This window comes from Antedon mediterranea, chromosome 9, assembly GCF_964355755.1.
Source record: "Antedon mediterranea chromosome 9, ecAntMedi1.1, whole genome shotgun sequence".
NCBI lineage: Eukaryota > Metazoa > Echinodermata > Crinoidea > Comatulida > Antedonidae > Antedon > Antedon mediterranea.
In genome coordinates this window covers 15,496,512-15,512,077 of record NC_092678.1, presented here as the reverse complement: position 1 = coordinate 15,512,077, position 15,566 = coordinate 15,496,512, and positions in this window count along the sequence as shown.

Here is a 15,566-nt window from a genome sequence, read left to right as displayed (position 1 = left end):
CAAGGACTATCCTACCAGTGGGCTGTTCACTGGTCAAATGATTGACACTTTGTATCACCGTTTGTAACTGGAGCTGTGACGACCTTTGTAACTGGAGCTGTGACGACCTTGCAAGAATACTAGGCCAGAATTTTTAATTGAAAAGTGCCTTGGTATTAACAATAACATGGAGATGGAAACAAATTTCTCTATCTTTCTTTCTAAAATAAATGGTCACTATAGTTTCAAACTAGGCTTAGTCCACCACATTAGTAATTACGAATCGAAACCTAAATTAAAATTGTTGGTATTCTTTGGCCGTTGTTTGATTAATTACATCTTCATGCCATGTTTTTTTTTCTCTAATGATTTGGCGATACGCTCCTATATTAATTAGGCCTACTAGCAGAGGGTTCGATGAGTTTTGAAAAGTTATGGAAATGTGGTCTAACATATAGCAATTCAGTTTTTTAAGGCCCTTCTTCTTTGTCCGAGCCTTTGGAAATATTAAAAAGTTATATTAATATAATATATTCTGTGTTTTCATGTTTTGAGAAATTGTATATCATTTCAGATGTTTCGCGCTGCGCTTTTATTTGTTTCGCGCTTCGTCTTGTTCGAGCTTCCTCCGTACATACCGATAATTAATATGATTTTTCATTTCATTTTTTGTACATTATTAAAAAATAGCATACAGAACCCCATACAGAACATACCCTTCTCTGAGAAAACACTTGTGGGCGATTCCCCGAATACGGCATGATGGAATAGCTTTGGAGACTTTGACTTTGGAGTAGGCCTAAATCGAAACGTCAAGCAACTCAACAGTTCTTTTCAGAACTAATATAGGCCTACGTGGTGTACCGCAAATTTATATCAACAAATATGTAACTTGTTTAGCACGTTTAAAATGGATAGCAAAACATATTTTAAAAAAAAACCCTGAATTATTTCAAACAGACAGCACATTAGTTCAAACGGATAGCACAATAGATAGCTCAATCAAATGGATATAACTATGATATAACTGTACTGTGCATTCTATACGGATTATCGGGTAGCACATTCTTTCAAATGGATAGCACATTATTTCAAATGGATAGCACATTAGGTAGCACAATCAAATGGATATAGTACTGTACATTATTCTATGATTATCGGGTAGCACATTCTTTCAAATAGATAGCACATTAGGCCTATTTCAAATGGATAGCACATTCTTTCAAATGGATAGCACATTATTTCAAATGGATAGCACATTATTTCAAATGGATAGCACATTGGGTAACACAATCAAATAGATATAGTACTGTACATTAGTCTATAAGGATTATCGGGTAGCACATTATTTCAAATGGATAGCACATTAGGTAGCACAATCGAATGGATATAATTGTACTGTACATTATTCTATAGCCTACGGATTATCGGGTAGCACATTCTTTTAAATGGATAGCACATTAGGTAGCACAGTCAAATGGATATAGTACTGTACATTATTCTATAAGGATTATCGGGTAGCACATTCTTTCAAATGGATAGCACATTAGGTAGCACAATCAAATGGATATAGTACTGTACATTATTCTATACGGATTATCGGGTAGCACATTCTTTCAAATGGATAGCACATTAGGTAGCACAATCAAATGGATATAGTACTGTACATTATTCTATACGGATTATCGGGTAGCACATTCTTTCAAATGGATAGCACATTCTTTCAAATGGATAGCACATTGGGTAGCACAATCAAATGGATATAGTACTGTTACTGTACATTATTCTATACGGATTATCGGGTAGCACATTCTTTCAAATGGATAGCACATTCTTTCAAATGGATAGCACATTATTTCAAATGGATAGCACATTAGGTAGCACAATCAAATGAATATATGTAATTGTACTGTACATTATTCTATACGGATTATCGGGTAGCACATTCTTTCAAATGGATAGCACATTAGGTAGCACAATCAAATGGATATAGTACTGTACATTATTCTATACGGATTATCGGGTAGCACATTCTTTCAAATGGATAGCACATTCTTTCAAATGGATAGCACATTGGGTAGCACAATCAAATGGATATAGTACTGTACTGTACATTATTCTATACGGACTATCGGGTAGCACATTCTTTCAAATGGATAGCACATTCTTTCAAATGGATAGCACATTATTTCAAATGGATAGCACATTAGGTAGCACAATCAAATGGATATATGTAATTGTACTGTACATTATTCTATACGGATTATCGGGTAGCACATTCTTTTGGATAGCAAATTATTTCAAATGGATAGCAAATTATTTCAAATGGATAGCATGGATTTGGGTAGCACAATCAAATTGAGCACATTGGGTAACACATTGCATCAAATGGGAGCCTACTGTACAGTTATTCTATTGAATTGAAATATATATTTATAATGGGTAACCTCTTCAATCAAAGACTGGTCTCCCAGAGGGCCCAGTTGGTGATCAGTGGCTGTGATAATACACCGGGGTAACCCCCCACTCGTCTCGAAAGATGTACTAGGTTCTTTAAAGTACACACGAGCTAGATGTGTATTCTATTATCGGGTGTAGCACATTAAAATTGAGAGGATAAGATGGACATCATAATTTATTATTAAGGGGCAAAACAGCAAATCCTTACTGAGGGGACACTCCTATAAAGCGGACATTAAGGGGACGGGGAACATTTAAGCTCAGTGCCAATGTTCACTCAATATATTTTCCATCACAAAATAACAAAAAAGACGAAATATTTATATCCATTTATCGTTATAAAATAAAAATGGATATCATGATAATTATGATACTTTGTTTGTCTTGAAAGTTTTCATTGGTGAAACGTTGCCTGCTACATTTTGAATTTCCGAGTCCAGATCAGTATTGGTATTCCGTGATCTATTCTAACTAATGAAACAATTTTTAGAAAATGATATATCTGATAGATATCATCTAAGTGATGTTTTACATATAAGTTATAACGTTTAACTTTTCATTCTCCAGACATTCAATTCTTTTAATATAGTTCTTGTATAACACCATATCAAGTAGTAGTAGAAATTATTGTAGGGTTTTCTTATTATTCAGTCAATTCAGTGTTTCTATACAGAAAAGAGTAGTCAGTGGCCTTAACATCAATTAATTGTATAATTTGCACCCAAGGTCGAATAGCAAGAAACTCAGGTCCAGTTACATTGGTGTTCATTGGTCAATAGGAAATGAACAGCACACTTATGGGTGGTGACAAAGTTTAGTTATTGATAAGTTGTCCTTGGGAAAAACACATTAGTTGGGTTGACCATGGGCTGACAGAGTTAACGACTTCGTAACGCTATCCGGGGCTCCTGCGCCTAATGATTAAGTATCTACGTACGTTTAAAAATTAAGCATCTGCGTACGTTTAAAAATTAAGCATCTGCGTACGTTTAAAAATTGCATCTGCGTACGGTAACAAATTGCTTCTACGTACGTTTGAAAATGTAGTATCTCCGTACGTTTACAAATTGCTTCTACGTACGTTAAACAAAATTAAGCATCTACTAAGTTCATAGTTAGAGAAGAAGTGGAAGTGACTGTGAAGTGAAAGAAAATATAAAATCTTCAAAACGAAAGAAAATAAAATGATTTCAATTTGTATTCTGATAATTTTCAAAAAGATAGTATTAACATAAAGTACCGGTATGCGTTCCTCAAATATATCGTTACAAAATATTAGTGCATTTTAGTTATGGACAAAATGTCAAATGTCATAGGTTGTTAAAATTAATGATATACTTATAAAAACCTAAAAAAATAAAAATGAAATGCATCATAGACGTGACACTCCATAGCTCACTATGTTGGTCGGTAAACAATAACTCGTATTCATATTTTTTTCGTTTTTTTGACACTGGATATTAATACTTGGAGGCAAATATAAATGTTTTATAAATTGTTCAACATTTTTTAACATTTTGCAATTTCGATCGGTTGGTAAACACTAACTCATATTCATATTGTTTCGTTATTTTGACACTGGATATTAATACTTGGAGGCAAATATAAATGTTTTTAAAAATTGTTGAACATTTATTAACATTTCCAGCAATTTCGGTCGGTTGGTCGGTCAGTTGGTAAACATTAACTCAAAATCATATTTTTTTCGTTATTTTGACACTGGATATTATTACTTGGAGGCAAATATAAATGTTTTTAAAAATTGTTGAACATTTTGTAACATTTTCAGCAATTTTGGTCGGTTGGTCGGTCGGTCACTAAACACTAACTCATATTCATATTTTTTCGTTATTTGGACACTTGATACTTGGAGGAAAATATAAATGTTTTTACAAATTGTTGAACATTTTTTAACATTTTCAGAAATTTCGGTCGGTTGGTCGGTCGGTCGGTAAACACCAACTATTAATCATATTTTTTATTTATTTTGCTACCGGATATTAATACTTGAAGGCAAATATAAATGTTTTAAAACATTTTTCAATATTTTTTAAACATTTTCAGCAAATGCATATTCATATTTGTTTCGTTATTTTGACACTGGATAATAATACTTGGAGGCAAATAAAAATGTTTTTAAAACTTGTTCAACATTTTTTAAAATTTTTTAGCAATTTCGGTAGGTTGGTCGGTCGGTAAACACTAACTCATATTCATTCACACTTTTTTTCTTTTTTTTTTGACAGTAGATATTAATACTTCTTGGAGGCAAAATATAAATGTTTCTTAAAAAAAAAATTCAACACAAAATAAAAAAAAAACATGCGACAATATGTATTTAACTTAATAGCGCTAAGCATTGATTATTATTATCAAAAATATTTTCTTAAAACGATAATGGTAACAACAGATTTGGTAACCTTTGGCTCGCATTACTAAAACTCTGTCTAAACTATCAAACTAGTTTAACAAAAAGTTTTATGTGTCCAAACAAGGCCATATACATAGCTGCAGTCGCGTGCTCAAATTTTATTTAGTGTTTACCGGCCGACCAATCAACCAACCGACCGACCAAGCGACCGACATATAGTGAGCTGTAGAGTTGTGTTGCATGCGACTAATAATGGTAGTGATATTCCGAAATATGGTAGTGTTATAACGTCATCGTGTCAATATATATGGGCACATCACACTGTTTTGTCCCATACATTATGATAGTGTTGACATACCTTTAAAAAAACACCTACTCTGGAAGTACTGTCTAAACACATGTACAATATAATTACATTAGTAATGTTTCGTCCACAACAAATTAAAATAAAATACAATACAATTAGTTAAAGATGTATAGTCCCTTGAAACACAAAAAAATGAAGGTAAAAATATTCTAAATTTAAAGTGGCCATATCAAAGTAATATTAAAGTTATTCACTTTAAGTCGAAAATTCGAGCCAAAAACAACAAGTTTACGTAATTAACAGGTAAATTAGTTTGATTACATTTCATCTGGAAAATCGTCACGAGCAAAAGTAAACAAAGATTTGAAACCATTAGTACGCATTATGCATATGCTAAATTAGGATTGTATACAATTCGTCACGGTTAAGAAGGTATTTTCACACAGATCACGAGTAAGTTTTATGATTATGCATACAGAGTAGCCAAACAAGCGCGTTTCATTATGGGATATGTTTTGATTGAAAACTTTGACTGGAAGTCAAAGTTATTTTTTTAACAAAAACACGTTTGTATTTCAGTTAAATTATTTTTTTTTTCGAAACATTTTTGGTGATAGTTAATAACTATTATGATACTTCAAAATGACCCACGTTTTTTCGAAATCTTTTATTTTTTATTTTTTTTGGAATTAGTCAAAGGGACATATTTAAAATTATCGTGTTATTGCTATTCAAACTATAATTTTTAGTTTATTCACCCAATTAAAATTATATTTCAAAATGTAGCATTGGCATCTTACCGTTGCGAATTCCATAATCGTGTTGTATCATACATTGGTATTGGTGATGCAAAGGATTCATACTGTGGTGAAAAATTGTAGAATACGCAGTATAGTATCAGGCACGATGTTAAAACAAAAACGAAGCTCTACAGTGAAAAAGAAATATTCTTACAAAAAACTCTGCTCGATTTTTTACTTACTTAGTTTTAATTACATATTGTTCTTTCTTCAATAAAATATGCTTTTTTATTTATATTCTACTTAATAATTTAAGAAATAATGATATATTATCAATTATTTTGGTTTGACAATCAGTAGTAGTAGTAGTAGTAGTAGTAGTAGTCTGAAATTCTCTATTAATTATAGCGTATCGGGGATTAAATACATAGATGTTTTGAGGATGTGTATTATGATTTGCTTCAGTTTTTCTTCTCTAGTTGATTTAGCTAATCAATTAAGGAATCAATCAATCACTTTTTTTTCAGAACAAAGTCGTGGCCTATAATGTATAGAACAAATCATATCAATCCTATAACTAAACTATAATACTATGCATATTCCGGGTCGGGGGCCTTACTTCCTAAGGTTGGAGTGACCAACTCATATCCATAAACACAATTTCTATATTGACAAATAATATCCTGACGGTAATTATACCCGGCCGCAATGCTAGCCGACCGCATTATTATATATTTTCCTATTAGGTTAAGGCAGAAACTATAGAGGGCCTGAATCAATACATGAATAGTCAGGATGTGACGGAAAACCCTGGAAATAGTTTTCAAGCGGTACACTGTACACTTTTTGTGTAACAATTATCTCAAAAAGTTAAATTTCAATGATCACACACATTTCACAATATCTTTCAAACAATTTAACTTAATCCTATTAAGCTTTTCAGTGTGATCACTCATCCGTGACGTCATTTATACGCCATTTTGTGAAATCACATTATCAATCTTATCTGCATAACTTGTCATAAAATATCAATAAAATTCACTATAAAATGTAAACTTCAAGTGAAGGGTAAAACTATTAGCAAATAAAAACGCGTTTCAAAATCATGCACGTGAATTTGCTCGTTAACAATTAAAAAGCTCAACATTAAGTTTGATTAGTTTAGAGCATGAATTAGGCCATTTGTGTGTTTTAAAAAATTACTACGGAAAAACACGTTTTTGGAAGGTTTAAAATTACATTTGTATCTATAGTCACAATGCACTTAGGTGATCCAAAACCAACCGTTAAGGAGATACGGAGCTTCAAAATGGTATAGTAAATATGCGGCTATTTTGAATTTATGATTATTTACCCACTTCGTCCGATTTTGGTAAACTTTGGAAATGATGTTCATTTCAACAAGAAAATGTTAAGAAACTTTCCTGCAGATACTAAATTGTTTGCAAAGTAGAATGTCATTTTCAAAGCAGTTAAAAAAAGTATATGACGTCACAACTACCATATGGCGTCATAGGTACGTCATATAAAAATTTAAATATGCTAATTAGAATGTTTAATATCACAATTATATTTACTTGTAATCCACATGTCCGATTTTGGTAGACCTTGGATATGATGTTCATTTGAACAATATTAGGGACTTCACAAAACACGACGGGAAGTCACAGAACGGTGCTAATGAATCATTTTTGCATGACAGGAGCGGTCGCAGGACTGTTCCCCAAAGATTCCAAGGCTGTAGACACTGGGTGAGTATTTGAGCAAGCAAATTGTTAAATGAAACCCCTAGATTGTCGCAAATGGTACTTTCGCACGTAAAACTCATGATAAATTGCACTTCTAGTTCGCCGGAAATGTTACTCACTCTATAGTGCGCTACTAGCAAACAGAGAACTGTAGCCTATATTATTTGGCCGGTAACAAAACATACCCGACTAACAATATAGGATAACATTTTTTTTCGTTCATTGCTAACGTCACGGGGAAATCCCTGATGAAGGTACTTCTAGTACGGTAATACATTCTAATTAATAATTTTAAAAAGTTATATAAAAAATATGAATCTGCTGCTATAAATATATTGATTATTTTGAATTAAATGCTAAATAAAGTCAGATTTTAAAACCACAATTTCAAAAAATTCATTATATATCCACTATATATTTTACAAAAGTGTTGTTTATGATTTGGCCTAATAGTACAGGAAAAATTGCAACAGAATTTTTTCCACCACAATGCATTTCTATAAGGTCCATATATGGACATACTAAAAATCTAGGAAATAGGTTTTTTTAAACAAAATGGCTGCCAATGGCGAAAAATTTCTAAAAATGAACAAAAACATATATTGTACATCTAATTACCACTTGATAGCAGGTTTTATAATGCTTTTTACATTTCAACTGCAATATGCATATTAATTTAAGTGCTATTTGGCAGCAAAACACACATTTAAGTATCAAGATATCACCACGGTTATAATAATAGAAAACGTAGTCCTATGCATTAATGCAGGACTACGGTGTCTAATAAAACAGTTCATTTAATTTTGTACTGTCACAACAATAGAATTATACAAACTTAAAATCTATTCAACCTTTTACTGATTCTGAGCTTATCTTTCCTGTACTATAAAAATTGGCCTTAGATTATAGAAAACCCCGGGAACAACGCAATAAGTATGGACAAATCGAGTATTGGCCTTGGAAATATGCCTAATATTTAAAAAGAATGAATATAGGCTATATTTCGTTTGTTCATGATTTTTTTTTTAAGCAATGTTCATATGTGAATTCTTGATCCATTAGAAGTAATCTGTGATGGCGCTATTAGCACTGCTATGCGTGGGTAATTTGTGAATGACGTAGCTATAATAGGGAAGATCTGTACTGATGTTCGTTGCGAGAGGAGTGTGAAGTCCGGTAATGTGTCATGATAATGTAACAAGCCAGAGATGAAATAAATCACGAATACATTTAACTGATTGTCGGTGTTTTATTCGTCATCAGACGTTTATCGACCGACATCTTTTTATTTTTTTGTGGCCTATATATATATTTCTCATGTTTCTTTTTTATTAAATATTTTTGTTTGTATTATAACACAAGTTCATTTTGGATTTTCAGTAAATTACCAATGCTTTATTCAGTCGACACTGTAGCTAATTCCTAACGATTTAATCGAAATGTTATTATTATATTACATTGTTGAAAAACGGATTGCCTTATATGAAAATGGATCTATAGTAAAACGTAACAAAGATACGTTCTTGTCTGGTTATTAGGTATTCATGCAGTGATGAAGCGGAGGATTTTTTAAATCAATTTTGCTGCAAAGAAATATTTTGGGTGTGAAGGTCGTTAAATTGACAATGAAAAAATGTCCTGCACTTATGACTAAGTATACCAAGTACCACCTCCCCTAAATGTTAAAGGTGACCATTTTTAGTCGCGTGGACGCGACTCTATAGTTCACTATGTCGGTCGGTCTGTCTGTCGGTCTGTCTGTCGGTCTGTCTGTCGGTCTGTCTGTCTGTCGGCCTGTCGGTCTGTCTGTCTGTCGGTCCGGTATCACTATGCGTTTTATCGCTTTCTGACCTTATCTTGATATCAGTTTAATCTAGCTAAGTCAATTTTTCACAGTATATTCCTTATGGCCAGGTATCGATGTGGTTATGTTTTCACGGTGTGCAATAAAAAATTACGCGGTATACGCACGATTTAACGAAATCACGTTTGTAATCATATCTTCACAACCATGAATCACAATTAAATAAAATTTGGTACTCATAAATTTCAGGGCATAAATCATCATATGGCAATACAATTACGTGCGTAGCGCATGTAACGCATGCGTACGTGCGCTTAAAATTTTCAAAATTTATTTTCGATGAAATAAGAGTACGTTTCAGGCAATTTTAAGCGTTTACAAAATTGCCATGAGTGCGCAGATTTTTGCGTGCGCACTGCGCGTTAAATGTTATTGCGCACTCTTTTTGCCCGATTTATGTTTTCTTGACTTACTTTTCAACTCGAAATTACGTTATACGAGCACGTCAAAAGTGACAGGCTACGCACGTGTAAATTAAAAATATATAAATGTTTTTAAACATTTCAACATTTTTAAACATGTTCAGTAATTTCGGTCAGTTGGTAGATTGGTCGGTTGGTCTGTCTGTCGGTCTGTCGGTCTGTCTGTCCGTCTTTCGGTCTGTCGGTCTGGTATCACCATGTATTGTAGCACGCGACTTAATGGCTGTTGGCCTTGTTTAGATAACACACAAACTAATTTATTTTTTTTTTTTGCCGTCAATGCGGTACTTCTGGTACGGTAATAAATAAAATACTATTAATTAATGTAAATTAATTATTATTATCAATTATTGGTTTTAAAAAGTTAGACAACAAATATGAAGCTGCTGCTATAAATATTGAGGAAAACGTTAAATTGTATTATTTTGAATTAAATGCTAAATAAGTCAGCAGTTAATTAAAACCACAATTTTAAAAATTCATTTATCCACTATAAACTGTACAATAAATAATAAATATAAAACAAATAAATTAATTATAGGAAATTTGCAGAAAGAACGAACAAACAAAACTATAGGCCTACGCAAAATTATGATTTGCTCTTAAATTATAGAAAAAACGCAATAATTATGAACAAATTAACGACCCATATGATGGGTTTTTCCCGAACACAGTATGTGTCGGTCCTCTTTCGCAGGAGAGAGATACAACTCCCTGCTCTCATGGAGCGCGTACCACAAGCAACAAGTCAATCAGAAATTCATTCTACGCATGCTCAGGAATGTATCTACACTTATCTCTGTGCGCGGTATATTAGGCCTGTGCATTCGGCCAATTTACAAATATGCTCTTCCAGACTGGACGTCTAGAAAGTATAAATATGGATATTGTATACGATGAAATGGGACTCACTTTTAATTTAGTGGCAGAAACAACATTTAGTATGAAATAAGGGTGTTGCCCGGGCCCTGCATGAGCTTTAACAAAGTGAGCGGAGTGGAGTGAGCGGAGCGGAGTTAAGACGACAGAATTTCCGGATTCCAAATTGGCTGCCAATTTTATATAAAATGTGCATAAAATCAGTAGATACACAATCTTGGTTTCTAACACATGCACTTCAGACACGGAATCCAACCAATTTGACAAGTTTTTGCCTCGTATTAAAATGGCGGCCATTTTTCAAAATGGAGACCAATTTTATACCAGATGTTCTTATAATCTAAATATGGTAAATTCACGATTTTGGTTTGTAAAGGCATGTTCTTCAGATTTATAATATATATGATTATGTTAAAAGATAATTGTAAAAACTGCTTAAAAGCGGAAATAATTAATCTAGATAAATAATCATGTTTTTTTTCAGGCTAGGAATCCATTAAATCTATAATAAAAAAATTTAAATAATTTGTTTGATAACCTAAATTGTTAAAGTTTTATTTAGGATTAAATCCACAGTAGCTAACGTTTTTCAAAATGGTTGCCTAATTTATCAGTTCATTAAATCGAAAATCTGGAATTTGCTTCTCAAATTGGTAAAGGTGTTACCAATAGTTTGTATCATAGTTAATTCTCATTCAATCAATTCATAAGTACTAAGTGTAATTTACAAATGCCATGTATTTTATGGTTTCTAAGCATCTTTCCAGATTTTTGTCCTAGACTATATTGTATGTTTTAGTTAATTTGGAGACACCGTAGAGACATTAAAAAGTCCTGGTGCCATATTGCTTTATATTGTAACTTTTTGTTTCTGTTTCCGAATCTCAGGTGAACCGTATTAGACAGACTTTGCCTTAAGCCTTTTTGTCCATGAAAAAATGAGCTCCAAGGCAAATATTTCTCCTATCATGATACTTATGTTTGATTGATACTGTAGCCTCTAAGAGAGTTATAATTTGTTCCCTCTGAGATATTAAGCTTGGTACTGTTGCTGCGGATTGTTTTAGTTTCATTTCATCGTTCAACCCGAAGCTTCGTCTAATTTAAAACATATTATATAAATCCGATTTGAATCTAAAAAATGAATAAGGCTAAGCCATTGACGACACATCATCACCAGCAAACTCTTAACGTTAGGGGTATAAAGTACGTCATACTTAACCAAATAAGCAGGGCAACATCCGTATGCTTAATATACGTTATGGGTAAAAATCTGTGACAATTTTGATGCGTATCGACGTGCCGATTGCATTTCACATGTTTTAGATTTATTCGTTGAAAATTAAGTTGTTAAACGCGGTAAAGATAACATTTTACCAGCATAACTTAAACATAGATTAAGAAAAAAAATCAGACAGCGTTTTAGTATATGTAAAATGTAAATGCGTATACTTGAGATTGCTCAAACTCTAATAAGGCCACGTCGTTCATGTTACAATGCAAACCACCAGAACCATAAGTGCTCAGCATGTTTTTTTAAAGATATTCTGATAAATAAAAAAAAAGAAGCTACATTACCTTTAATAGATTCATAATTTCGATCCACAATCTATATGATTTTACCGAGTTTATAAAGTGAGCACAAGAATACAAGTAACAAGTGGTGACTTCGAGTTATGAAAATTGAAAAGGCTCAAATAATGTAACAACAATTTGCCTTTGACAACCCAACTTCATTCAAGTTTTTAAGAAAACAACATACAGCATTTGTTGCCAATTAACATGGAAGGATGAATACTTATTCATGCGCGTTTTAAATAAACATCATCAGAAAGACTAACCAAGAAGCTATAACAAAAGGCATTCAAACATCGTTGTAATCCTTGTTTTATTTTTGCTTGTCTTGCCTGGGGTACTTACACACTGATCCGCAGTTAGCGGTGATGATGTATCCCCATACTCCGGTTAGGTTGGTTGCTTGGTGTTTTTGTCTTTTTGTTCTTTTTCTTTTGGTTTCCACTATTTTTCTTTATTGTCGAGCGCATAGAGACATCGTTTATTTGCGCTATAGAAATCAATCAATCAATCTATCTATCTATTATTATTTTTTTTTGTACATTTACAACTTCTAGGATAATAACACATTAAGGAAATTCTTCTCGTGAAGATATTTAACATGAGAGATTTAATAGACGACGCCATTGTTGATAATACAAATTAATTAATTGTTCATTCTTATAGCGCATATAATTAAGGCAAGCTCTCAGAGTTATGCTGCACATTATTACCCAGGTCATTGTTTGGATCAAACAAGTATGGAAACATACTCCCATAATAATACAGCTAGTGATCAGCGCAACGTTGTGTCTTGGTCTAACCGGTACCCATTGATGTATTCAGTTTTGCCTTCTCTGCAGCCTGTAATGGACTGACGTTGAGCAGTTGTCTGTCACCAGGGGCGGTCGCAGGACTATTTTTAAATAGAGTTGCCCAAAGAATCCAGGGCTGTTCACTGAGTATTTGAGCCACAGTCCACATCGTGTGGCCTGTGTCGAAGCGAATTGTTCAATGACACCCCTAGATGGCCGTAAATAGTACGTAAAATTCATGATAAATGGCAAATGAATGTTTTTGTTGATGCAAAGTTCATGTGTGAATGCTCGATCCATTAGAGGTAATATGTGATGGCGCTAGAAACACTTCTATGCGTAGGAAATTTGTAAATGACGTATTACATACACGAGCCTAGGCAATCTATGAAAAAAAAGGGGGTAACCCAAAACAAATTGCAATAGTTTTCAATCCTTTTTTATCTGATTCAATATCTAGTAGGACACTTTCTTTTCAAAATATACCAAGATCTGGTTCGTGGAACATAACATATTATTTAGGGGTCATTAGAGGTCAAATATTTCAAAGTTGGTATTAGTCACTTTTTTAGATATAACTTATGACTGGTATAACATATTTTATCAAACTATCATATATAAAAGCTATTTAAATTATCTATCTAATGAAACTTAATATGTTTACATGTAAACATGGTATAGTTTTTGTGTGAAAATTAAAATTTTATCCAAAATTTAAATTTTTCAATAATTATATTTTAGTAAAAATATAACTTAATGCCATATTTTACAAATATTTTGCCTATAATATAGTTATGTAAAATTTACAATATAAAAACTGAAACGTTATTTGGTACTGAATTACAGGCATTTAAATAAAAACTTATGACTGATGTAACATATGTTATCAAATAGCAATTCTAATTATCTATCTAATGATACCAAACATGATATGTTTTACATGCTGAAATTGTAAAGTTTTTCGGTGAAAATGGTAATTTTTGATTTTGTTATCCAAAATTACAATTTTTCAAGAATTATATTTTTAGTAAAAATGTATTTTGCCTATAATATTGTCATGGTACGGAATTAAGGAATTTAAATAGAAACACTCAAAATTTGAGGTTAAACTGATCCAAAACAGGACAAAACTGTCTGTCTATTAACAGAGACCATCTTCTAAAACACAATATTGTGTAGTGCTTTTACAATTCATCGTAAGCAGAGACGAGACCTCTTCCTCTAAAACACACTTAGAAAAATGTTAATGGCGTCTTTGTTTTCAATAAATCTTGATAACAGAGATGGTTTCCCCCATTTGATGCCGGCGGAAAACCCAGTAGTAGATGTTCGGGGGAAAAATTTCCTGTGGAAAATGTCCATGGAAAAATGTGCAATGGAAAATGTCCTAGGGAGAAACCAGCTTGCTCCCCCTACTTACTGTACTAAATAAATGATATAATATTGACAGTTTATTGGGGGTCTATGTTTTTAAGTAATATTGAAAACAAAAGACTCCACCTAAAATACAATATTGATAATTTTTAGTAAGAATCTCAGTTTTCATAATTTCACAGTAACACCACCCTCTTGAACATAATACTGTGAACTTTATTTGGGAAGGGGTTTCTATTTTTAAAAAAACCAAAACAGAGACCCGGTATAGAATACAATACAGTGTTGAGAAGATTTTTGAGTAATGTCATGCAATAGTACATACTATTTAACGTTGCTTAAAATGTACGCCTAAATGGGTTATTATGATTCCCATACCCAAATCGAAATCTGTTTGCCATTTCCATATATTTAATATGGAAACAATTGTCCATTCACATGACAGGAATAATTCCTGTCATGTGAATGGACAATTGTGGGTCACATGTTGTGCAATAGTACATACTACTTAACGATTGCTTAATAGTCCTTTTTTTTTCTGTGTACAGTAAATTTGCAAATTGTTAAGATACATTTAAAAAAAAGTTTGTTAGATAATTAGGATTTTAACTGTGTCTATAAAATAAATGTGAACTGAAAAATCTATCTTTCAATTCAATTTGTAAATCTAATTTAATGGAGTTGTATATTAAAATCAAATGCATTATGATTTTCATAAAACCAAAAAGGAACTCCTCGTATTTATTGAATGGGGCGAATATTTTTAAAGTAAAAGGATTTGGAAGTCCGGTCTGTAAGGTTAATGTAACAAGCCAGAGATGAAATAAAATCACGAATACATTTTAGCTGAAAATACACGTGACTAACAATATGATATCAGTATTTTGCCTTCAATGCGAATGTCAAGGATAATTCCCGATGAAGGTACTTCTGGTACAGTAATAAATTATAATAACTATAATTAATTAATGTAAATTAATTATTACTAGATGGCACGCTCGCTTCGCTCGCGAACCATCTAGGGGTGCTCACAGATGGTTCTCGAATACAGTA